This window comes from Nyctereutes procyonoides, unplaced genomic scaffold, assembly GCF_905146905.1.
Source record: "Nyctereutes procyonoides isolate TBG_1078 unplaced genomic scaffold, NYPRO_anot_genome, whole genome shotgun sequence".
In the NCBI taxonomy this organism is placed as follows: Eukaryota; Metazoa; Chordata; class Mammalia; order Carnivora; family Canidae; genus Nyctereutes; species Nyctereutes procyonoides.
This window is the reverse complement of record NW_026575142.1, coordinates 51,235,046-51,258,437: the sequence shown is the minus strand read 5'-3', so window position 1 is coordinate 51,258,437 and position 23,392 is coordinate 51,235,046. Positions and strand designations below refer to the sequence as shown.

The following is a 23,392-nucleotide window of genomic DNA, read 5'->3' as shown; positions in this document are numbered from 1 at the left end:
ACATCAAACAGCCTACTTTCTACACATTTTATATTAATGAGCCATTGACTATGCTTCATGGCATTTTTACAAATGAGCAAACCAGGGCAAGAGGCATCGAGAGAAATCATACTAGGCCTCCGGTTTGGCATCCAGCTTGCAGCAAGACTCTTTTGAAAGGGTTGACAACAGTGTTAAAAAACAAAGCCCTTTATTATAACCCCATCCTTGAAAATCAAGTGGAAACTTCCCAATTTTCACTCCATCCATTCTTCCTCTTGCACCGAAAGCTTTAGTCATCTTATCTCTCCTTTTCACTGTCCCTTTTAAATTGTCCCTGTTGCCATTCTAGGCTAAGATTGTGACCCTCCAAGAGCCTTAAACAAATCCAGAAGGCAACAGGACTGAACACAGAGTCTTCCATATCTGGTTCTAGGACTGAACATGCACAAACAAAGCGGATGCCCTAGAATTCAGCCTTTGTGCCTGAGGCTGTGGCAAAGGCTGTGATTTTTAACCATCACTTGCTTGATTGTCTTTCTCTGGCATTTGACATACTTGTCACTAGATCCCTGGTAAAGCTGATCTCCTTCTCTAGCCACTGATTTATCCTCCCCCCAGAGGGGCTAGAATTATGCCCTACACAGCAAGTGTGCACTGAGCTGGTGATGCAGCCAGTGCAGTCCCGATTACATCGAGCCTCGCAGCAATTGCACCGAATTGCTGGCCAGTCTGGAGTGTCTGGTCAGCCTTATTCCCCACCTTTCCCTCATAGATTCACAAAGTCCAGTTTCAACCAATTCCTAATAATGCAATTAAATTTTTGGAAACCATGCAGAGTTTCATATTTAAATGTTGACTTTCAGCACACAGAAGAGGTTGGCCAAAAACAGGAGTGACTGAAGATTTTGGCAAAGAGATTAATTGGGATTTTCCATTCTCAGTAAAGCTGCATGTGTTAATGCACAGGTAATACTCTGTCCTCAGGGGTTCCCAGGGACCAAAGACTAGGCAAAGCATGAAACTGAAAACCAACATGCCTCATAGGAAATCACTAGTGTTCTCAAAAAAAAAAAAAAAAAGTCAAGTAGAGGCAGACTTGAACTATTTCCTCTTTTGAAATGTAACAACACCTTCCTCTCAGGGCTGTTGTGGGGCCAAAATTAGAACATATATGAACACACTAACACAGGACCTCGCTCAGAGTAGGAGCAATGAATGTACTTACTTGCTAATACTTCAATCTGGGAAAAGACACTTGTTTGTAGTTAAATGACCAGGTTTTGAACCTCAAGCTATAGCTACCAGCCCAGCTGGTGCCTTCTCATTCTGGGTCCCAATTTACTCATCTTTCTAATTAGAATAATAATCATGGCTTCACAGGGTCATGAGGAGAAGCAATTAAGGAATGGCTGAAAAAGTTCCTTGCAAACTAGACAGCTTTCTAGATAAAATAAAGTACTGTTAAGTGTACACCTAATCTCTGTGCCATTCTTTCAACTCTTCTCTGTCTGGAATATGCTCCTTCCCCACACACCCTCTAATACTAATTTGCTCCTCTCTTCCTTATTGAAAAAGAAGATGCAGTCATCCCAAATGGATGCTCTAAGGCTTAGATTTCCTCAATATAAAATTGCACAGGTAGGTCCTTTTGGGATGGCGGCACCTTCTTTTTCAATAAGTAGGGAACCAGGAGAAAAGGTTCTATGTTGACTAAAGGAAGAGAGGAGTAAATTAGTAATGAGAGTGAGATGGATTATATGCAGCAGGTGAGACTGTAACACCATGAGAGACATCTAGAGTGCTCTATAGATTTCTTAGTCTCCACCATTTTGATGTCAAATGCTGACAAAACATTGTAAAAGAAACAAATGAAAGTGCTGGTCCAGAAAGAAGACCTAATCTCTCACCAACTCTGCTTCCACCAATAGATTCACTACACTGGCTCCTGGTTTGCTCTCAGCTGAGAAATTAGTTTGGACTAGAGTATCTCTCAGGATAATTTCACAATTACTGTTTTTTTTTTAATTCTATTTTTTGAATGCCTGGCCTGATATGAAAACCAATTCTTTCTCCTAGCTTCAAATACTTTGTCTATTTTGATGATTCCCAAATTTATATCTCCAAGCCAGACCTATTTTTGGGTTCAGGTCTTGCATATCCAACTCCCTACTTTGACATCAGAGACATCTCCGACATACCATGTTCAAAACCAAGTTCTTGATTCCTGGAAACTGCTCCCCACAAACTTCTACTTTGCAGTGTTTCTAACTCAGTAAGTGGAAACACCTCCACTCAATTGCCTAAATCAGAAGCTTGAGATTCATTCTTAATACTCCTCTCTCCTTTACCCCCTACTCCTGATCAATCCAATCTTTCTTTCGATCTTGTCAATTCTACCTTGAATGGATGCCTCAAATCTTTGCACACCACCCTACCTACACTGCCATATCCTTTCTTCTCTTATCAGTCTCTTAAAGAATCTACTCTTGCCCCTTTCTAATTCACCTTCCATATGATAGCTGGGGTGCTTTTCTTAAAATATATCAGATTATGTCATCACTCTGCCTAAAAATCTGAATGATTTCTTAATATATTTAGAATAAACTCTAAATTCCTGTCCATGGTCTACAAAGGCCTCCATGGTCTAGCTCCTGATTCTCCCTCCAAATTCATCTTATTCTTTTTTTAGAGATTTTATTTATTTATTTATTTGACAGAGAGAGAGAGAGAGAGAGAGAGAGAGAGAGAGCAAGCAAGCACACACAGGGAGAGTGGCAGAGGGAGAGGGAGAGGCAGACTCCTCACTGAGCAAGAAGCCCAATATCCTGGAATCATGACCTGAGCTGAAGGCACAAGCTTAACCAACAGAGCCATCCAGGTGCCCCCCTCCAAATTCATCTTCTACCAGTCTCTCTGCTTGTGCCATGCTTGCCTCTTTCAGGTCTGTGATCACCCCATGGGTTCACAGAGTTGTTTGACCTCTGTTCCCTCTGCCCAATACACTTTACCCCTCCCTCTTGGCCTGTCTAGCCCATCCTCCTTTTTTGTATTTCAGCTTAAAGCTTAAAGCTTACTTACTCTATTAAGAGAGGCTTATACACTAAGTAAATGATGTCCTTCCCCCACCTTACAGTACCTTACTTATTTTCTGCATCTCGGTTCTCATAATTTATAATAAATGCTCCTGTGTGGATTTATTTGTGTAGTACTTGTCTCCTCAACTGGACTATGGGCTCCTCCAAAGACAAGTCTGAAATTGTTCTGCATATATGCAAAGTCTACCCCAGTGCTTACCACACAGTAGGTGCTGAATTTATAATTTTTGTGATTGCATATTGATCAGACCTGAAAATATCAACAATGCTTATCCCATTCCAAAAAAAATCTAACCAAATAAGTGATAAAATAATGAAAAACAGTCAAGTATGTCCTATTTGTCCAAACTTTTTAGTTCCTAACCCCTAGAATCTTCCAGCACTCCTCCATTGTCTTACTAAAACTTCCCAGTTTTTAGAGTTGAGAAGGGAAGTATCTTGCTGTTTATCCCTTTGCTTTATCTCCCTCCCGCCACCCCAGACACATTTAGCTTTGTGCAGGAATGTGGCTTCCACAGGTATGGTTGGGTGAGAGGTGTTAAGAACAGGAGGGGTGGAAAGGGAAAAAAAAGGAACCATATGGGGGAGGTGGCTGCCCTTGCACAGCTTGGACATCGTCCCAGCTCACCCACGTTGGAGTTTTTTTTTAATGCCATATACATCCAGTATTCTCTTCTTCCCACCTCTAGGAATCCAAAAATAAATGAGCTGTTGATCAAGGGCTTGGTGCTGGCAAAACTGGCAAGTATGGGCAGACAGACTCCCAATTCTGAAAGTTTTTTCTTGCCACTACCACCTGCTGCCCCCAGCCCCTATTGCGGTTGTTGAGCACCTATTTCTACTAAGTCCACTGGGAATTTTGTACCATATAGGTCCCTATTGTTATAGATTGCAGGAAGCAGGATCTAGGCTTTTGAGTAGTTTTTGACTCAAAGGTATGCTGCTTCATCTGGTGAATTCCTGCTTCATTCTGTTATTAGAGCGAAGGCCTTACTTCTCTCCAGCACCCGTGCTCATATTTTCTCTCCTCCTCCCTATCAAGAACAACTTGCTCTGTATCCCTTTCTATTCACCTCAACACCCATAGATCCACTCTGCATTTGTTGCAGGGACAGGAGGGATAGATGTAAGGATTCTCTTAGGAATCCAGGGCTGGTGTTGGGCCAGGGCTCTTCCTGTCACTCACATCGGGCCTTAGGTAGAAAGTTACCCAACCTTCTTGTTGTAGTAACCCATCCATAGACTCAATTGCTTGAAAAATTTATAGAAATCCACCTTGTTGATCCTGGAAAACAGCCCTGATAAATTTGGACTTTGTTTATAACTTTTGCTAAGACTGAAGTTAAAACAAATGATTTTTTCCCATTTGGGTGCAGGGGAGGGGCAGGGAGGGGCTAAGGTAAAAGGAGGAGGAAGAAAGAGGAAGAAGGTACCAAAAAGGAGGATCTAATACTGGATTTCAGTTCCCACTACTGGGAAAAGGTTCATTTCCAATTCTGCATTTCAAGAACAAAAAGACTTTCTGATTATCTTTTTTATTCTCTTTGGATCACTATGAATCCTTAGCAGTTAATTTATGTCTTCCTGTACTTAAAAGGTTAAAATATTTTGGGAAGTGAAATTAATATATTTAAGGATGGTTACCAAGTCAAGACAGGGCACTTTAAATCACTGTTCCCCAGATATAATCTGAGTCACAGCATCTGTTAGGGAATAACCTGAAGGCTTTGCTTAACTCTGATAGTTCACTCATCAGTCTGTGTCTGTTCATTCAACATTCAACAACTACTTTGAACTGTGCCTTATAATATCCAAAGTACTTCCCCTCTCTGCCATTGTCCTTGATTCTCATGAGAACCCTGTGAGGTAGTCCTTTAACAGAAATTACCATTTTAGAGAACAAGAAACCGAGACCCACAGAAGTTACTCAGTTATGGAACTTTAACTGGAACCCAAATCATCAGATTTCACATTAAATTCTCTTTCAGTTCTACCTAACTTTAATTTAACCAATATTCCCTACATGAGCAATGTGTTGGACACAAGTCTCACAAAACAAAAATGAAATACTCTTAGCCTTGAGGAGCATCTAGCCTACTGAAGAAAGATGGAGATCAAGGCAGGGGTGTGGGGTGGAGGTAGGTGCTTGGGTCCTTGGAGTCTGCTGTAGAAAACTGTTGCAGGAGACAAGACTAGAAAAGGTTTGAGGGACTTAAGCACTTGATTTCTTGATTTGCCATCACCATCAAGTCTTCTTAATACACCTTCCCAACATATGGCTTTTATTAATGTCAGAATTAATCTTTTTTGGTCTCACTTTCTTTTGAACATTTTGCTGGCATTGTGGTGCCAGCATCTCCAAAGAGTAAGGTTGTTCTTGGCAACCTAATGTTTACACAGTGAAAGCTACTGGACTAATTGTAAGATTGCCATAATCTTGTCTGGTGGTGTCATGGTATTACTGCATGGTATCCAGTCCATCCTTGCCTGGCCACAGAGAGGAAATGGTTACAACTGCTGGCAGATAGGCCTAATCCTAGGTGTGCTGGGTCTTGATGACTACAGTGCTATGGAAAACTGTTCTGGATGTGGGACTGGCACCTGGAGATGTCATCTGCCTGTTTATCACCCAAAGGTCTGGGGTGCCCAGAGTGTTGAGGTGAACTTGGGCTTATAGTTAAGTAGGCATCAACGCCTATTAAGTGTGCAATTCCTACTAGAAATGATGTTGAGTTCCAACAACCAGGCTGCAGATGTTACTTAAGACTGTGTGTTCTAGAAGAGCATGATGCTGGGTGATCTGATTTTTCATGGTGGAGCCTGTCTGGTACAAGAAGATACAAAAATCAGGTCCAGGCCAAACTCTCGCCTGCAGACCGAGTTAAGTTGCTGTTTAGAGCAGTGAAGATAGCTGAGGCTCTGTGTGTGCCCAGGCTCATGTGGATCTTCCTGCATTGGGTATTGGGTATTACTCGATGGCACATTGAAATGGCTGGGTTATAACTTGTTCTAATCAATAGTGGGTGAAAAATTCAGAGACTGAACCTGTCCCAGGGGGATGTCAATACCTCACACTGATGTCAGAGTGGGGAGGTTAGGACATGGCATTTGAGAAGAAGCCACAGAGTTTTGTTTGGCTCAGAATCAGGAAACTTGGGGCTCAGTCCTGGCTCCCAGACTATCTTTTGCATGACCTAAAGCAAGTTATAGCACTTTTCTGAGTCTCTGTTTCCTCAGTAGATTGTGTGCCCTTCTGGGGTCAGGGTCCCACACTGTATTTATATCTGTTTCCCCATCATCTAGCACAGTGTCTCCTTCACAAAGGACTGTCAGTGAACGTTCATGTTGTTTGAATGAACAAATGAGTGCGTGAAAAGGGTGAGCTGAGTGTGAGGAATGGCATTAGTGATTTCAGGGAAGAGGGGCTTATCAGAAGGATGGACCTTACCCTCACCCCCTAGATTCTGATGCCTACTCCCAGGCCCTTTTCCAAAAACCAGTGATTCAAATAATAGTATACTCCCCCAAAGTCCCTGATAGCCTGTGATTCCCTGAGGGGAAAAAAAAATGAATAGTTCATTTAAAAAGTTTTTTTACCTTATCATTTGCTAGCCAAACATGTTATCAGAATAAAAAATAAATGTCCGATAGCCCCCAAAGTATCCCAAAAGCAGTCTATCTACCAGAAAAGTTCTTGGGTGGCCTCACAGAGACAGCAAAGTAACAAGAAACCCTTTGACATTTGCAAATGCTGTGAAACACCAACAAACAAGATAAGCACACTAAGACCCAGGGGGGCGGGAGATAGATCAAAGATTTACAGATCTACCTAATCTCATTTGGGTCAATGTGTTCAACAAGGGTGATGTTTGTTGTTGTGGAAACAAGTGTCTCCCAGAGTAAAAGGTCTTCTCTAGAGTGAGTGGGCTGCTCTCACTTTTGCTATAGGTCCTAAAGATGTGGGCAGCATTAACTTGAGACCAAACATTCAGAACTGTGAACTAGTCAACTAACTGTATTTTAAAAGACTTCATTTAGGACTTTTCAGTGTCTTAGGTGTGTACTTGTGAGATAGGTAGGTAGGTAGGTAGGTAGGTAGGTAGATAGACAGGTATCAAACTAATATATAAGCATTATATAATTTGGAATATAAGGGGGGAAAAGGGGAGAAAAAAAGTATCCATAATCCTATCACCCTAAAACAGCCAAAAAAAGTTTTCATTTATTGTGTACTCTTGATATCCAGTCTATTTTCTATGAAGAATATTTTTAAACATGGTTATGTATAAGCCACACCACACACACACACACACACACATCCTACTTCTTTTCACTTTATCTGTTACCATAAGTATTTTCTAATTCCAATTTTTAAAAATTAGCCAGATTATACTTCATCATTCACCATCCAGCCCCATTTCCCTCAAATCAGTTGGGACATGGAGGTCGTGCAATTTTTTTTGTTGTTGTTAGATATAACACTTAGATACCTATATTCATTTAGAGATTTTCCTCCTGTATATTTGAACGTATGCACCTCAAAGATGGGTTCCTAGAAATAGAATTACTGACTCAAAGGGCTGACTATTTGTGATTTTTGAGATATGTGACCAAATGGATCACTGAAAGAGTCATGCTAACAAAAATGTTACAAGACAGGATTCAATCTCACTGCATTTCACTAAGAATTATTTCAATGTCGGCCTCCATGGTGAACATAAGTATTGGTCCAAAGATTTTATAACCACTTGGCAGAGAGGTTGATCAATGTGGGAAAAGACAGAGAAAAAAAAGGAAGAGACACTTAAAACTCAAGTACAGCATAGAAACTAGACACCATTGGTAACTGACAACTGGTTAGAAATCAATGAGGCATTCCTGAAGTAATGTACGTCAATGTAGTAGCAGCCTTCAGCTTACTAAAGTGGGTATAGCAGCTAAATAAGTGATTCAGTGATTCAAGTGATTCATCCTGGACTAGTTGGCAGGAATCAACTCTACCACTAATTTTTGGGATGGTCTTTGCAAACCATTTCCCTCTCTGGACTTAACTGTAGAACTAATAGATTGAAGGCTGAGGGGAGTTTATAGTGTCAGATCCAGATGATGGAAGGCAAATTCACAGAGGCATGGGGTCCAGTCAGCTGCTTTTCTCTAGACACACAGAGTTAGAACTCTGATGATATCCATAGTTCTATCAGATCTGTATAATGAAATAGCAGACATTCAGGGAAGTTCTTAGGGCTCCCCCAACCTCAGTTATGAATCCTCAAGTTCTGCATGTCCCATACGGACTGATGGTAAAGATTTTTCAGGGCCTTGTATCCATAAAGAATCTCTGCAGAAAAATGTTGAATAAGTGGACCAATGAGGTGGCTTGAGTCATCTGCCACTATAATGCCATTTGGCCTTTGATGACTCTCTAGTGGTCTCCAGACAGTTCTCTAGCCAGATGATGACTTACAGAAATTAGCAAAATTGCTTCCAATTTAGTAAACTAAAAGAATAAAGGTAGGTTCCCTCATTTTCCAGACTCTGTTTTGGGGGCAGGACCTCTCAGATATCAAGAGAAGCCTGGGTCACTTTTTGGAGGCTTCTAGTATGGAGGAAAGACATGGAGAAGAGAGAAAGAGATTATATGTGTGTGTGTGTGTGTGTGTGTGTGTGTGTGTATTTGTAGGTCTTTAACATTAAAAACTGAGAAGATAGTACAGAGAACAATCCTGTACGCAGTTTCCCCCATTAGTAACATTTCACCTTAGTATGGGACATTTGTAACGACTGATGAAACAACATCGACACAACATTATTTTTTTTAAAATCTTTTTTTTTTAATTTTTATTTATTTATGATAGTCACAGAGAGAGAGAGAGGGGGGGGGGGCAGAGACATAGGCAGAGGGAGAAACAGGCTCCATGCACCGGGAGCCCAATGTGGGATTCGATCCCGGGTCTCCAGGATCGCGCCCTGGGCCAAAGGCAGGCACCAAACCGCTGCGCCACCCAGGGATCCCTCGACACAACATTATTAACTAAAGTCCATCATGTATTCATATTCGTTTAGATTTACTTTCTGTCTTTTTTGGCTAAATACTACTTTACATTAAGTTATCATGTCTTCTTGAGTTACTCTTGGCTGTGGCAGCTCATCAGACTTTCCTTGTTTTTGATAACCTTGACGGTTTTGAGTAGTTCTGGTCAAGCATTTTGTAGGATGCCCCTCTACTAGGGTGTGTCTAATGTTTTTCTCAGAAACAGACTGAGGTATGGGAGGAAGACTACAGAGGTAAAGAATGATTTCACCACCTTATATCAAAGGTACATACAATCAACATGGTTTATCATCATTTGTTTGTTTGTTTCTTTGTTTTTGGTTTATCATTGTTGATGTTGACCTTGATATTGTGGCTGATGTAGTGTTAGTCTGGTTTCTCCATGTAAAATTACCTCCCCCACTCCACTTTCCATACCACACTCTTTAGAAAGAAGTCACTTTGCCCAGCTCACACTTAAGGAGAAGAGAATTATACTCTCCCTCCTTCAGGGGATAGTAGCTACATAGATTATTTGGAATTCTTCTGCATGAGAAATTTGTCTCTTCTCTTCCATTTATTAATTTTTCCCATAATTTATTTTTATCTGTGTACACTTGCCGTTTATTTTATACTTTTGGTTATAATCTAATATTAGTCTATATTGTTGCTCAAATTTGTAGCTTTGACCATTGGGAGCTCTTCAGGTAGCCCTAGTATCTCTGAAATATCCCCCCCTCCCCCCCGGTCAATGTAGGGATCTTTTGTGTATTTGTTTGGTTTCTTTTCTTCTTCTCCTCCTCCTCCTCCTTCTTCTTCTTTTTAGCAAATCCTTCTTTTACGGTATAATCTGGGCACTAGGTGTGTTCATTGCTACTATGGTATCGTTGCTTCTAGGCCAAATATATTTAAAACTTCACATTTTAAATACCAACATACACACAATTACAATAAAATTGCATGATTCATAAGATAATTCTAGATTCAGTAACTATGAAATCATAGCACTGTGGGAGAGTGTGAGGGCTTCTACATTAGGTCCTACGGTGGGTACTGCACACAAAGCTTGTGTGTGAAGGTCTTGTTTCCATCCTGTCCGTGTACCATTAAGACTGAAGCAGAACCTCAGTGGAGAGCAAATCAAAAGTCCAAATTTGAAGTCTTCTCTGAATATAAGGCCACAGCAAATGGCTCTTTTGCAGGGCTGCCCATCCTATCTCCTCTTTGCACGATAAGCTATGGAAAAAACAAACAAACAGTGGATTTAGAACCAGGGCATCAGAATTCTAGATCTGACTCTGTTAGGGATTCAGAGGATGTGGAAAATGCCTTGTCTGGGCCTCAGTTTTCAATGCTATAACATCCGTAGCGTTGGATTGGATTGTTGCTAAGGAGCCCTCGGTTCTAGCACATTATAGTCCAGTAGTTTTACACTGAGAGTGTAATTGACTCCATGTCTGCTGGTACGTGGGCAGCAATATCCCAGAGGGTCTAAGCCAAAGGAGAAATGGTGGTGGTAGGGAGGTCTCTGCTAATAAATAGGAGCTGTTTTATTACTTCCTGAGGATGCTGAGGTCTGTTAAAGACCTTATTTCATCTAGATAATCAGGTCTGAGAAACTTTAGACCTTTTGCTTTAAAAGAATGAAGATCAAAAAAGTATAGGAAATACTGATTAAAAGTATCTCTTTTATTGCCTTTAAGTTTGTTCTGGAAGATCAAGGCTTTTCTTCTTCTTCTTTTTTTTTTTTAAGGGCAAACTCCTCATCTGTTATTTCCTCTAACTTCAAATAATTACCTTTAAGGCAGTGATGGCTGAACTACCTCTGAGTTTCTTACTAGGAATCTCTCTCTAGGTTTTTTTTTTTCTTTCTTTCCTTCCTTCTTGTGTGTGTGTGTGTGTGTGTGTGTGTGTGTGTGAATGTTATGACATATTTTTCACATCCACATGGGGCCCAGTGGCTTAAAGACTGCCCAGTTTACAAGTGTCATCTCCTTCCTATCATTGACTGGGACAGTTTCCAAAAACAAACAGAAGGAAGAAAAAAAAAAAAAAGAAGAACGATAGTGCTGAAAAGACACTTGGGAACTGTCACAACTGATTATGAATGCTAGAGATCCAAGGTTCAAGGTCTTAGAACCTGTCTCCTCCAACTCAACATTAAAAATCTTCAATTGGTTTTTGGACTTACTCAGCATAACCCCAGACTTTGGTCTACAATTGGTTAAAAATTGATAGAGGTGAGGATTCTGGGACTGCCTTCTTTATTTAGTTTAAATTTTAACCCCTTCCCCCCATCCCAGGTACACATACAGATTCAGCTCCCGTCCATCCCTCCCATCTTAAAGTCATGTAAAATATGTATTTGGATATAAAAGTATAGAATTTAGGACAGATAAACATCATGTAAATCATCGGGGTTATTTCTTCACACGGCGGAGGAAACTGAGTCCTGACAAGTGGTTTTGCTCCAGGTTCCGAAAGGGAGTTCCAGGCAGAACTGTAATTAGAAGCCAAGGGTTTTTTGGCAACAAATCCAGGTTTGTTTTTTTTTTTTTTTCTTCCTACCTCACACCATGCCCCTGCAGAGTTACGTGTTTGTTTGTGTGTGTGTGTGTGTGTGTGTGTTTGTGTGTGCGTGTGTACATGTTACACAGACACTGACATGTAGCAAACATGCGCCAAGCATCTGTAGTCTGACCTCAGGGAACAGTGTAATGACTCGAATTTCAGGCAGCTGAAAGGTTTCTGCGGGTGGAGGTTGAAATAAACAAGAAAAGCCACTGTGGAGATGTGAATGGAAAAGTACCAGGCCCCAAGCACTCCCTCCCTCCGCACATTCTTCCGCTCTCCGGCTCTGCCTGCCATCCAGCCGGCTTCAGATAGGCTTCTGCATGGTCAGGTGTACAGAGGGCGGTGTGGAGAAGAAGAGGAAAAAAAAAAATGCAGGCACAACACGCAAATCAAGTTTTTCCACTTCTAGCCTTAGGTAGTAAAGACAGCTAAGTACCGGCAGGCAGCCGCAGGGAGGGTGGGCCAGCTACCCAGAGTTTACAAACACTCCAGTGCTTTCCTCTCTTCATCCCTTCCTGGTCCAGCTGCTACTTTCCTTCATGCTAGAGTTTCATAGGAAGTGAAAACCCTGCTGTTCAAAACAGTGATCCAATGCAATAAACAAATGATTAGGTGCCCCCCCTCATCACTTCTCTATTTTAAGCTCCTGATATTTATTTCCATTAAAAAAAAAAAAGTGAGAAAAGTGTGGAAAATCGGTGTTTGGGGCGGGGAGGGGGGTACTCTGAGCTAGGCTGAAAAGGTTTCTAAAGAAAAAAAAAAGTCTCAGAATAAAACAGGCTGAAAGCAGGCAGCATATGGATCAAAATTAAACGTTGACACTTCTTTTTCAGAAGGTAGTAGCTGGAAATCATCTTCTGGTTTTTCTTTTACGGTCTCAAAACTTTCTGCTCGATTTCTCTAAAATATACCAAGAAAACTCTTTTCTTTCTCCAAGGATGATACAGGGAGCTTGTTTACAAAAACTCTAAGTGAAGGATTTGAGAGAAAAGGAATAAGTAAAATTGTAGACAGCAGGTAGACAGCATCTCCCACACCCATCAGAAGCTGTGTCGAGGACCGCAGCACAGGTGACAAACCTAAGCAAACCCAAATGTCCATCAAAACTCAGTAGTAACATTATGACTTGGGAGTTCGTTCTGAGAACGAATTTACAGTTTCCGAGGGGCCCAAAGCAGCCTTGCTTTCCCCGATTCTGCCGGGAAACAGGACACCCTCCTCCAAAGCCAGGTAGTCAGATGGCCTTCATTCTCTGAAATGACGCTGGACCATCAAATGCAGATCCATTTTGTTGCGTCCAGGGTCACACAGGCCTCTGGTGAGGGCCAGCCTGTCCTCTTGATGAGGGAAACCTGGGGGTGTTGAGTGATTGATCTGCAAGGTTCCTTCCCAGTCTAAAATCCGTAATCCTGAGAAATGATGACTTAAAGGATCTACCAACTTTCAGGGGTTCCTGACAGGTAAAACTGACTTCCCGTTTGGAGCCCCCTTCAAAAGAGGGCGAGACGGTATTTATTTCAAGGATAGCTTCCTTTTCAGCTATGACTGAATTTTGGGGAACTGGATGCAAAATCCGTTCCTTTCCTTAAATAGATGTAATATTAGGACCAGGCTATTTTACTCGTAACAAAGCTTATATTTACCCCACAGCTGCGATCAGGAACCTATTACTATGCCCAGTCCACTGGGCAAAGGGGCTGGCCTGGTCTTCCACTCTGAGTATTAATAGCCAGTGACAATTAAATCATAGGACTGGTTGACACACAGTCCCTCCAAGTCTACAGGAATCGCTCGTAAGACCCCAGACATGGAATCTCTCTTTAGAGCTTCTTAAGGATGATTTAAAAGAATTTGAATATATTCAAGTCAATCCTTCCTTTAATCCTATAACATAGCACTGCTGGAGTGAGGGAGCCCACACAGTGATGCCAACTGGCTACTGATGGGGAGAGATCAAGAATGAGAGAAAGGACAATCTGGAGGAAATGCATCTGGCATAAAATTTGACAGTTACGCTCCTAGGATTTGAAAAGAGATTGAGAGGTGGGTGCACAATTTTCCTCACTGTTCATTCAGTAGAGAGAAGGGGATCTACCTAAAGTAAGTCTCTATCTTCACAATATTTTCAATATTGTTTTTCTTTTAACGGTGTCCTTCTGATTAATTTCTTTCAATGTAAACACTGATTTGGCAAAACAAAAACAAAAACAAAACCAACGGGCCGGTCGTAGAAATGTGGGACTCTGGCACTTGGGCCCAGAAATAATGTGCTGAGAAGGTCTGAGGTCCCCGGTGGTGGGGTTAATTACCTATAAAGCAGGCCTGGTGGGTTTCCCCTCCAAGGGCTCCCTGCAAAGAATTTAAAAGGGCTGAGGTACAAGAAGGGCGAATTCCTTCCCATCCCCCCTTCTGGCTAGTTCTACTGCCAGTGGGAGCAGATTTCCCTCTGCTCTGCAGCGCCCCCATGGGGCTAATATTGGAGTGGCAAAGAGAACGCAGGAGGGACAAACTGTTCAAGGTTGGGGTAGGGGGCTGAGGGAAGGGGACCAAAGAGGCAGGATGCCAACTCTGATTAGAAAAGTGACCAAAGACCGTAAAAGTAATTTCCACTGTAAGATCAATAACAGGGCAGAGCCATACATTTCACGTTCCAAACCATATAGAGATACACCTGAGAAACCTTCAAGTCCTTACTGCTCTCAGAGATAGGAAAAAACATCGCACCTATAAAATGCACAGAGAAAATCGCTTCAGCAAAATCGGGGTATCATTCTGAATCCAGTGGAATTCATTTAAAACCCTAAAAAGGAAGGGGAAGGAGACAATAAAAAAGCAGATAGTCCGCCTTCTGGCAGAATGAATCTGCACTTGACAATATCATGTGTCTTTGGGGGTAAAATGTTCATTTCAACAACAGTGACAGGATTAGGCCCATGTATATTTTTCAAAAAAAATCCTTTACAAGACAGGCTTTTCTGCAGAGGCTGCAGTAATCCATCTGTCAATAAGTATTAAAATATTCAGATTTCATAGGAACAGACACTTACGCATATTTCCTAAGCTCCAGACCTTGTGGAAAATAATCAACCCCTTTGGACCTCTCCCCGTTCTAAAATTCCCAACACAGACTTTTAAAGGGGGGGGGCAGGGAGGGAGAGCACTGACAACAACACTTTCAGCCACAGATCTGAACTTCTTCCGGACTTTTCCCCGGGAAAAGAGATCCCAAATATCCCAGGAAACGGCCCGCAGCAATCTCTTCACAGCTCTGCTCACTTCCCATTAATAAACCCAAATTCGAGATTGGGAAAGGTAGATTGTTTTGGGACGTTATCCTTTTTTTTTTTTTTTTGGAAATTAACATGTGCAGAAATTTTGTGGAACCTTTAAGAACTCATCTGTAATTTAATGAGTCGCCTCAAGGACTCTGCTAGCCAAGGCTCAGAACAGCCTGACCTTTGAGAGCTGCTTCTGGTCCAAACATTTTGGGTTAATTCTTGAGGAATCTGAAATATTATTTTCCCCTCACACCCTTCTTTTAAGAGAGACACATAAAAGAAACAAGAGTCTCCCTCATTCGGGGATGAGTAGGAGGGGAAAAAACCCCAACCAACATTTAAATAGGGAAACTGGCAGTTCTGAATAAACAAACCGAGGCCCACAGTGAAATGATTCTGCACTGCATTTGCCTTTAAAAAGAAAGGGAAAAAAGAAAAGAAAGAAAGATCGCCCCCCCCCCTTCTCCTCCTCCTCCTCCTCCTCCTCCCAAGTGAGCTCCGAGGCTCAGAAGCCTGTGCTGCGTGCGGAGCGCGGTAGTTGTAGCACAGGCTGTTCTAAATACACGCAGTATCTGTGATACGGGCACCGCAGGCCTTTAGAATTCCCTCCGGCTCATCTCTTAAACACAGACAGAAGAGATTTTTTACCACGACCTTGAAGCCAGCGGGGGCGGGGGGGGGCGGGGGGGGGAGCGCGGAGGATCAAGCCCTTTCAGAAAAAAGCAAAACACAAACATGCATCTGGCTCAGATAATTTTGTAGCACACGCGCGTCCACACACCCAAAGACACACACACGTTCCTTTCAACAAGAAATTTCCTAACAGTCAACAATAACAGAAAGAGTAAAACCCACCACTTGCTGTCCTGGAAAGAAACAAACCAAACCAAAACAGATCCTTTGAACACGTCCCTCAAGTGCAGGAGAGCCTCCTCTCAAAGTCCAAGGGGAAGAAGAAAATCGCACACTCTCCCCCCCCACACCCCCCCAAAAAAGTGGGGGATGGGATTGTTCCATGCGATCAAAAATCGAAGCTGTTTTCAATCGTATCAATATGACAATAACACCTCTACTCTCAAAACGCTGGAGACATTACAGAGGGATAGAACAAAAAAAAAAAAAAAAAAAAAAAAACCAAAACAAGAAAAGCCACACACACAACAAAACCCAACCGATGCGGGATCCTACTATTTACGTAACACCACAAACTTGCAAAAGGCAAAAATCAGAAGCAAAAAAAAAAAAAAAAAAAGAGAGAGAGAGAGAGAGAGAGAGAGAAATCCGAAAATCATCAAAATACAACCAGAAGGAAAAAAAAAAATCCCAAGCCACCACATCAACAAGGAGACAAAACAAAACAAAACCCCAAACCGTCCCAAATAAAATAAAGCAAATGAACGCACCGAAAACTGCTTGGCAAACATTTTTCTCGTGGTGCCTAATATTCTAGCTGCAAAGAGCTGTGGGGTTTATTGTTTTTTTTTTTTTTCTCTCTCTTTTTTTTTTTTCTTCCCCCTCTCACTCGCCTCGAAAGCTACTATATATAACAGACTTTTTCCAACGGGCCGAACCTCTTCGCTCCCTTTTGTGTGTTTAGCTCGAGGAGCGGAGTTTATGGGTGAGAGAGGAGGAAGGAGCCCCAGACCCCGGGAAAGCAAAGCGCACTCCCCCTCTTATGTCACCGAATAGCAAATTAGTTCTCAGAATTCCAGAGGCCGAGCTTTGCTACAGCGAAGACGCCGACGTCACAGAGGGGGCGCCCACGTGACGCTGGCGGAGCGGGCCGTACCACCGCGCGGGGCCCGGGGAGGGGGGGCCGCCGTCTGCGCCCTCGGGCCGCCGGCCGGAACCTCCAGATCCGAGGCGCCCCGCCGCCCGGGACCGCGACGTCTCCCGGGAACTGCAAAAACAGTGCGGCTTGGAGGGCTTTCCGCGGGCCGGAGGGGCCGCCGGTCCCGGAGCCCCGGCACCGAGTCCTCCCCTGCCACGTAGCAGTGGTAAAGTCCGCAGCTCAAATTCCGAGAATTGAGCTCTGTTGATTCTTAGAACTGGGGTTCTTAGAAGTGGTGATGCAAGAAGTTTCTAGGAAAGGCCGGACACCAGGTGATTATTGCTGTTGCTGCTGCCGCTGCTGCCGCTGCCGCCGCCGTCGCTGGTGCCGCTGGTGCCGCTGCCGCCGCCGCTGCTCATGATCATTATTTTACCTTTTAATTCTTTTTTTTTTCCGCTCTTGCCAAATGCTTTGGCTCCAAGTTTCCTATGTGTATCTATTGATATAAATGTATATATTTATTTATTCTCGCTGTCAGGTGTTAAAATAAATGCCGAAGATTAGTCCCACGTCTCTCCCACTCTAGGATCTAGATTTTTATATATTTATTATTTTATTATTCTTGTTGCCTTTGAAGTGAATCGGCCGGTTTGGGGAGGCTTTTTGCCGCCCTCCCTGGTGTTGTTTTGGTTTTGGAAGAGGAGGTGGAGGAGAGGAAGGAGGGGAGTTAGGGGGCGGCCGGAGCCGAGGGGACGAGACAGAGCTTGGGGGGTGCTGCGGGCCGGGCTGGGGGCTGTCTGGCCCCGGACGGCGGAGAGGACGCGCGCTCGCGCTCGCGCTCGCGCTCTCGCTCTCGCTGCTGCTGCTGCTGCTGCTGCTGCTTGCGTACGGCTTGTGATCTCGCTGGATTCGGGCGGCTGTGCTTTTCTTTTTCTTCTTTTTTCCTTTTTTCCCCCTCTCCCCTCTTTTCTCGCTTGCAGACTGCCTTCCTCGCTCCCTCGCTCCTGCCTCCCTCCCTCCCTCCCTCCGTCCTCTGCCCCTCGCCTCTCCTTCCTTCTCCTCTCGCGTCCTCCTGGCTGACTCCGGGAGGCCAGGGAGGGAGGCTGCCCCGCTCGCTCGCTCGCTCGCTCGCCCCGCTGGCTCCCTTCCACCGGCCTCGCTCCTCTCGATTCCCTGCCTCCGAGCCGAGATTTGGGAGGAAAAATGCAAGCGAACTCCTCGGGTTTTGTTTTCCTCCACACCCCCCCCCCTTCTCCTCCCCAGAAGCCCAGTTGAAGTATCGTTTCTACTATTTCCTTTTAGAGCCGCGATCTTCCTAACGAGATCCGAGTGTTTTGGTGTCCCCTTACCCTGCGTTTTGGGGGAGGTTTAGCTTGCCTGGGGGGGGGGGGGCGGGGATGTTGAATACTTTGAAAAATTATTCTTTCTTGGTTGCAGTCGAGGGAGTCGGGAACCCCCGCGCGCTGCCTCTCCCCATCCTGGGAGAGAGCCTGGTGGCGGGACAGGGATTTGGGGGTGGGGGGGTGGCAAAGGGGTGCGCGTCTGCACCTGCGGTGCCGTTGAGCGTGCGGGGACTCCGGGAACCTTGGCAGGACGGCCCAGCCGAGCGGGAAGGTGGCGGGATTTCTGGCGGTCGCGGTGTTTGTGTTTTGGGCGCTGCGTGACTCGGTGTTAGCTCCCAATGGCTGTTCCCCCGCCTCTCCTAAATTTTGTTTTATTTCTTCCCATGGTGCGAGCTTTGTAAAAAGGACGACCGCAAGCCGGAGGGAGAGTAGCCGACGTCAGGCTTCAGCTTCCCGAGGTCCTTGCACCGGGCGAGGGGAGAAACAAACAGCCCCAGCCCGCGATCCTACGTGCAAGACCCGGGAGGAGAGGAGGGCGCTCTGCGGCCCCGGGTGGGGGACCCGGCGCGGGCGGAGGGGGCGCGGGCGCGAGGGCGCGAGGGGGAGATCTTTGTGAGTGATTTTGCAAAAACGGATTGCGAGGTTGGTTGGATTTGCAACCTGTGGCTCTCCTCGAGGGAGTAGGGAAGGGGGAAGGCGGCGGCGGCGGCGGCCCGGGGCGGGAGCGGGTGGGGAGTTGGAGCCTCGGAAATGGGGCGCGCTCTTGGGCAGCGGGTGCTAGGGGCCACCCCGCTGCGGGATGTAGTGACCGTCGTCAGCGTCTTGGGAACTGTGGATTGCGTTGCCTTTATGATGCCGCGTTATTGGAACTCTGGCGGAAAAAAAAAAATGGAGCTAGTGTTACAATGAGTTGTAAAGCTCCCCCATGGAAAACAAAAACACAACTCAGTCGATGAAAAAAAAAAAAAGAATTGAAAAAGACCCCTTTTATGGGGCACCCCTTTTTTGCAATGGGTAAGAGTCGGTGGTGGGGGTCCAGCAGATGAACAGGGAGAAAGACCCCAAATAGGGTAACTGGAAGTCAGGCTCTGGTACTGGGTCCCTGACCCCCGCAGGGAGCTGGTCATCTCTCCTCCACCTCACCAGCACCACCAGCCACAGGAAACTGATTTTTTAATGGATTTTTCTTTCTTCCATTCAGTATATAGTTTCCAAGGGGAAAATCTTGTAACTCTTTACTTTTTTTTTTTTTTGAGTAAAGTGAGTATCAATAGATGCTTTTTTCCCCCTATCAAAAAAAAAAAAAAAAAAGAAAAAAAAACTGGGGCAGGAGAGAGGGAACCAGGGAAAGGGCTGTTTAGAAATACAGTTTGTGGCTCTGAGCGATGCCACCGGCTTCCTCTACAGAGACAGCCAGTTTCCCTTTTTCTTTGCAAGGTGTGTGTGGTTTTAATAAATAACTTTAAAAAAAATAAGAAGGGGGCCGACAAGATCTGTCAGGAGACAGGTATCTATTTTGCTCACTATTTACTACCAAGAGCCTTTGGCACTGGAACAGAACCTCGTAAATCTGCAGCCCAAGTTGAAGTTCATCTGGCCCTAGTCCACACGCTATTCCTGGAGGTAGCAAACATGAGCTCAAAGGAATGAGGTGAAATCACATTCTTGCTTTAAAATATATACTTTTTTTTTTGGTTAAGGAGAAAAGAATATTGTCTCTGGGGGAGGAGGAAATGGAAAGAGAGCACCAGGAGATGGGGCATTCCCTCGCTAAAATGATTGCAGTTGGGTTGTCAGGCTGAAATAGAAACCTGTAGATGGGAAATATCCCCCCCCCCACTTATAAATAGAAGTTTCCAAATATCCTAGTTGGAAGACTTTCCAATACTGCAGGCCCAAGCATTGGCTGATTTTAAGGGTCTGTTGATAGTGACAGTAAGGGCCCAAGCTGTTGGTAAACCGGGCAGCTAGAAGGAGAAGGAAGCCAGAAGAGGGGAATTCTCCCATTGGCCTTTTCTTCTGTGCTCCATTAAGAAGGGTTTTGCCCCATGCTTTCTTGAAAAGACTTTTCAATTTATTCTGAGTGTGCTGGACAGGGATGGGACTCGGAACTCTTAAGCTGTCGTTTGCTGAGCCTTGAAGAGTTCCAGTTATTGGTTGAGTAAATGGTAGCCAGGACTAGATGTCAAAATCCTTCCTTCCCTCTCTCCCCTGCCGGGTAGCCACACTCACAACCCACTTTATTGTGAAAAACTTGAGGAGACGCAGAGGCGGTGGTGCGGCAGCGCCACCCCTTGGTGGGTGAAACTCTCCTTTTGCAAAAGTCAAATATTTGAAAAACATTGTGAAATGACCTGATGAGGATTTTTTTTTTTTTTTTTACTTTAGAAAGAGGAGATAAAACTAACTTCTAAAAAAGGCCTCTGTAGGTGATTTCTCAAGTGGGGAGGGAAAGGGTTGCTTTCCTGCTAGGATAGTGTCATAAGAGACAAGTCCGAGCGTGTGTGTGTGCGCGCGCGCGCGCGTCCGCGCGTGGGGAGGGTTGCCTAGTTGGCCTTAAGTAGGTGACTTCTCCAGCCGGAGATGGCCACCTTCCCCCTTGGACGTGACTTCTCGGAGCACCCGAATTCTGTTGCCAGTCTGACACTGAGATGAGGAAGGAATGTGTTGGTGTAAACCAGTGATCGCCGGTCCTGGAGTTTTGCTGGCGGTGATGGTGGTGTGGATGGGGGCTGGGTTGGGGGCGGGGGGGGGGAACGGAGGTTTGCGGATGGCGCGGGCCAACCGGTAGGCTGGTGCGTAGCTGGGTCTGGAGCCTTCTGGGAGTCGGAGCGGTGTGCGCGTGCCGGTTCCTGCACTGCGCAACAAGTGGGAATGCCGCCGCAGCGATCTGAGCGAGGCTGCTGCGTTGTGGCGAGGGCGGCCCCTTTCTCTTCCCCCAATGGAAGCCCGCAGTGGCTCTTCCCAGCCCCCCCCCCCGCAGCCTTCCAGTCTGTAACCCGCAGCCCCTCCGAAAGACCGCACTCGCCCCCCCCCTCCTGCCGTCCACCCCCCACCCCTCCGCCTCCGCGAGCGCTGGAAGCCTGGGTGGGACCCTGCCTTGGCCTCCAGGCCCTCTCTCCGTGGGCATCAGGAGTTTATTTCCGACTTTCTTTGCTGGTCGACCAGAGCTTGGCAAGAAGCTCTGCTAATACCTTCGAGTGCCATTCTGCTTTTTGAAGACGAGCGCACCCTTTCCTTTCCCTTCTAATACCCTCAGCCTTTCGGGCTGGGAGGAAAAAAAAAAATCAACGTATAATACAGGAACGCAGCTCCAGAGACCGCGTTGTGGTTGCTAGAGGAGTGAGCATCGGGAAGAACGGAATTGCATCCAGTAAATTAAATGTTTTGCAGCGTTGCCTATAGAGGCAACCTCCTCCCGCTAACAGATCAAAAAAAAAAAAAAAAAAAAAAAAGCGGAGGGCAGTCGGTAGTGGAAGGCTGTGGCTGCGCGGTGCTTTTCGAACGGACTGAGTCTGCCACCTAGTGGTAAAACGTAGCCGAGTCCCCACCCCCCCCCCCTTGCCTGGGGCGGTCGACCGACCCTGTCACCTTCCAGGTCTCCAGGTATCCCGAACGCACGGGTGCTGCTAGGGCTGACAAGAGAGGGCAGCATCCAATGATGACACGTGGCTTCCAAAACTTTGGTAAGATGGATGAAAATTTAGGAAGCCTCCAGGTGCTCGCCCTGTCCACCGAGGCTCAGAGAGGGCCATCCGCCTCCCTAAGAGAACCTTTAATGAGATAACCCGTTTGAACACACCCAATCTGCCGTTTGGGCGTCTCCCTGGGTCAAGTGGGTAGTGGAGAGACACATGGGGGGGGGGCGAGGGGACTCTAGGACATAAACTCGTTACAGTTGAGGAAACAGGCGGCCTCATGAAAGGGGAGGGCCTGTTGCCGGGCCTTAGTACCCTAACCTGGACCAGATTTTTGCCTTTCTGAGTTCCAGGTCAGTGACTTAGAGTCAAAGGCTAGTGTATCTCCGCTCGGTTGAAGTATCTAGGAGAAGGGAGCGGCAGTAGGAGAGGGCCAGGATTTTAATGTCTCAGGTCAGCGTAGCTGGAAACAGTTCCCCAGATGCCCTGGAGAACTTTTAGAAAGTATGCCGTAAGGTTTTCAGTGACAGGCATGGATGGACAGCCTACTGTAGTGCTGAGCGGTGGGGTCCCAGGCCTTTGAGGGGTGTGTGTGGGTGTTAGTGGGTAACTAAGTCCCAGTCCCTAGACTTGCAGAGATGTACCTCGCTTCACAGGAGGAGGCTCACATTTGGCCTTCTGAAATCACCTTCTTTGCCTTCCTTCCAAACTGCTTAGTGGCTTGGCCAGAACCCAGGGCTGTGTGCCTGTGCATGTGTGTGTGTGTGTGTATGGGGGTGTCATATGGACAGGCAGAGTGTAATCCTCGTAGAATTTGGGCCACAGCATCTTCTTATTAAGCAAAGTTTTATCTTCTCTGAGCTCAAAACTTAGGGTGGCAAAGGCACACAGGGGTGCCGGCGACCCCTAGCGACGGCCCCGGCGCGCGCGCCCGCGGGAGATGCTGCGGTGTCCAGCGTCCCGGTCCGAGGGAATCCAGTTCAGCCTCTCCCACTGCGGGAGCTGTCGGAGGCCGCGTCGGAGAAACGCGCCTCTGTTCGGGTTGGAAGCGAATCTGGGGATGTGTTTGAAGAGCGGTCAAGTTTGACTCATCGCTTTCCAAGGACAGTTAGTGCCTTCCATCTTCATTAACGTGAATAAAGACCTTGGCTGACTTTTGTCCAGATCGGATTTTTAAAGGCATTGTTTGCTTGGGGACATCATGCCGCTCCCCTCCCCTGGCAGCCTTTTTGCAAAGGCGGAGCCCGGTCCAGCCTGGATGGCCGAGATAGCTTTGCTCGGGGACGTGGTTTGCGGGCATTGTCTGCCGGCTTTTTCTGGAAGGCTGTCGCGAGCCGGGGGCATGGGGAGCGTCCCTTCTGCAGCTCCTCTTCAGATCATGATGATAAAACACATCCCTCTATTTTATTGCATTTCCTAGAAGCTTGCAGGCTTGAAAGAGCGCTGTTGGCAGGAAACGTGATAGAAATAAAGTCAGGACATAATGTCCCTGAGCACCTCGGTCACCCAGAGCGACTGCCGAGGCTACCGCGTTGTCAAGTTCGCTTTCATGGGTTGCCGTCTCCTCTGCCCTCCCGCCCCTCGGTCAAGAGAGCGAAGAGTGTTTCACCCTTAAACCGAAAACGGGCGCGCGGTTCAACCCCACCCCGCAGCGCTGGACCACCGCGGCTAGACTGGAGC

At 45.7% G+C, this 23,392-nt stretch overlaps 1 protein-coding gene across 2 annotated transcripts in view; it reads left to right on the top strand.

The window, feature by feature from the left end:
- BCL6 (BCL6 transcription repressor) overlaps positions 1-23,392 on the top strand; it is a 91,718-nt gene that overhangs the window by 51,480 nt on the left and 16,846 nt on the right. Inside the window, exon 1 of one of the 2 annotated variants that reach the window (XM_055307711.1) lies at positions 17,000-17,063. The exons of the other annotated variant lie outside the window; for it this stretch is intronic. The gene's annotated coding sequence lies outside the window, so the exon portion shown is untranslated. Of the gene's footprint in view, positions 1-16,999; positions 17,064-23,392 lie in introns of those variants that run through there. 2 annotated transcript variants of the gene reach the window in all.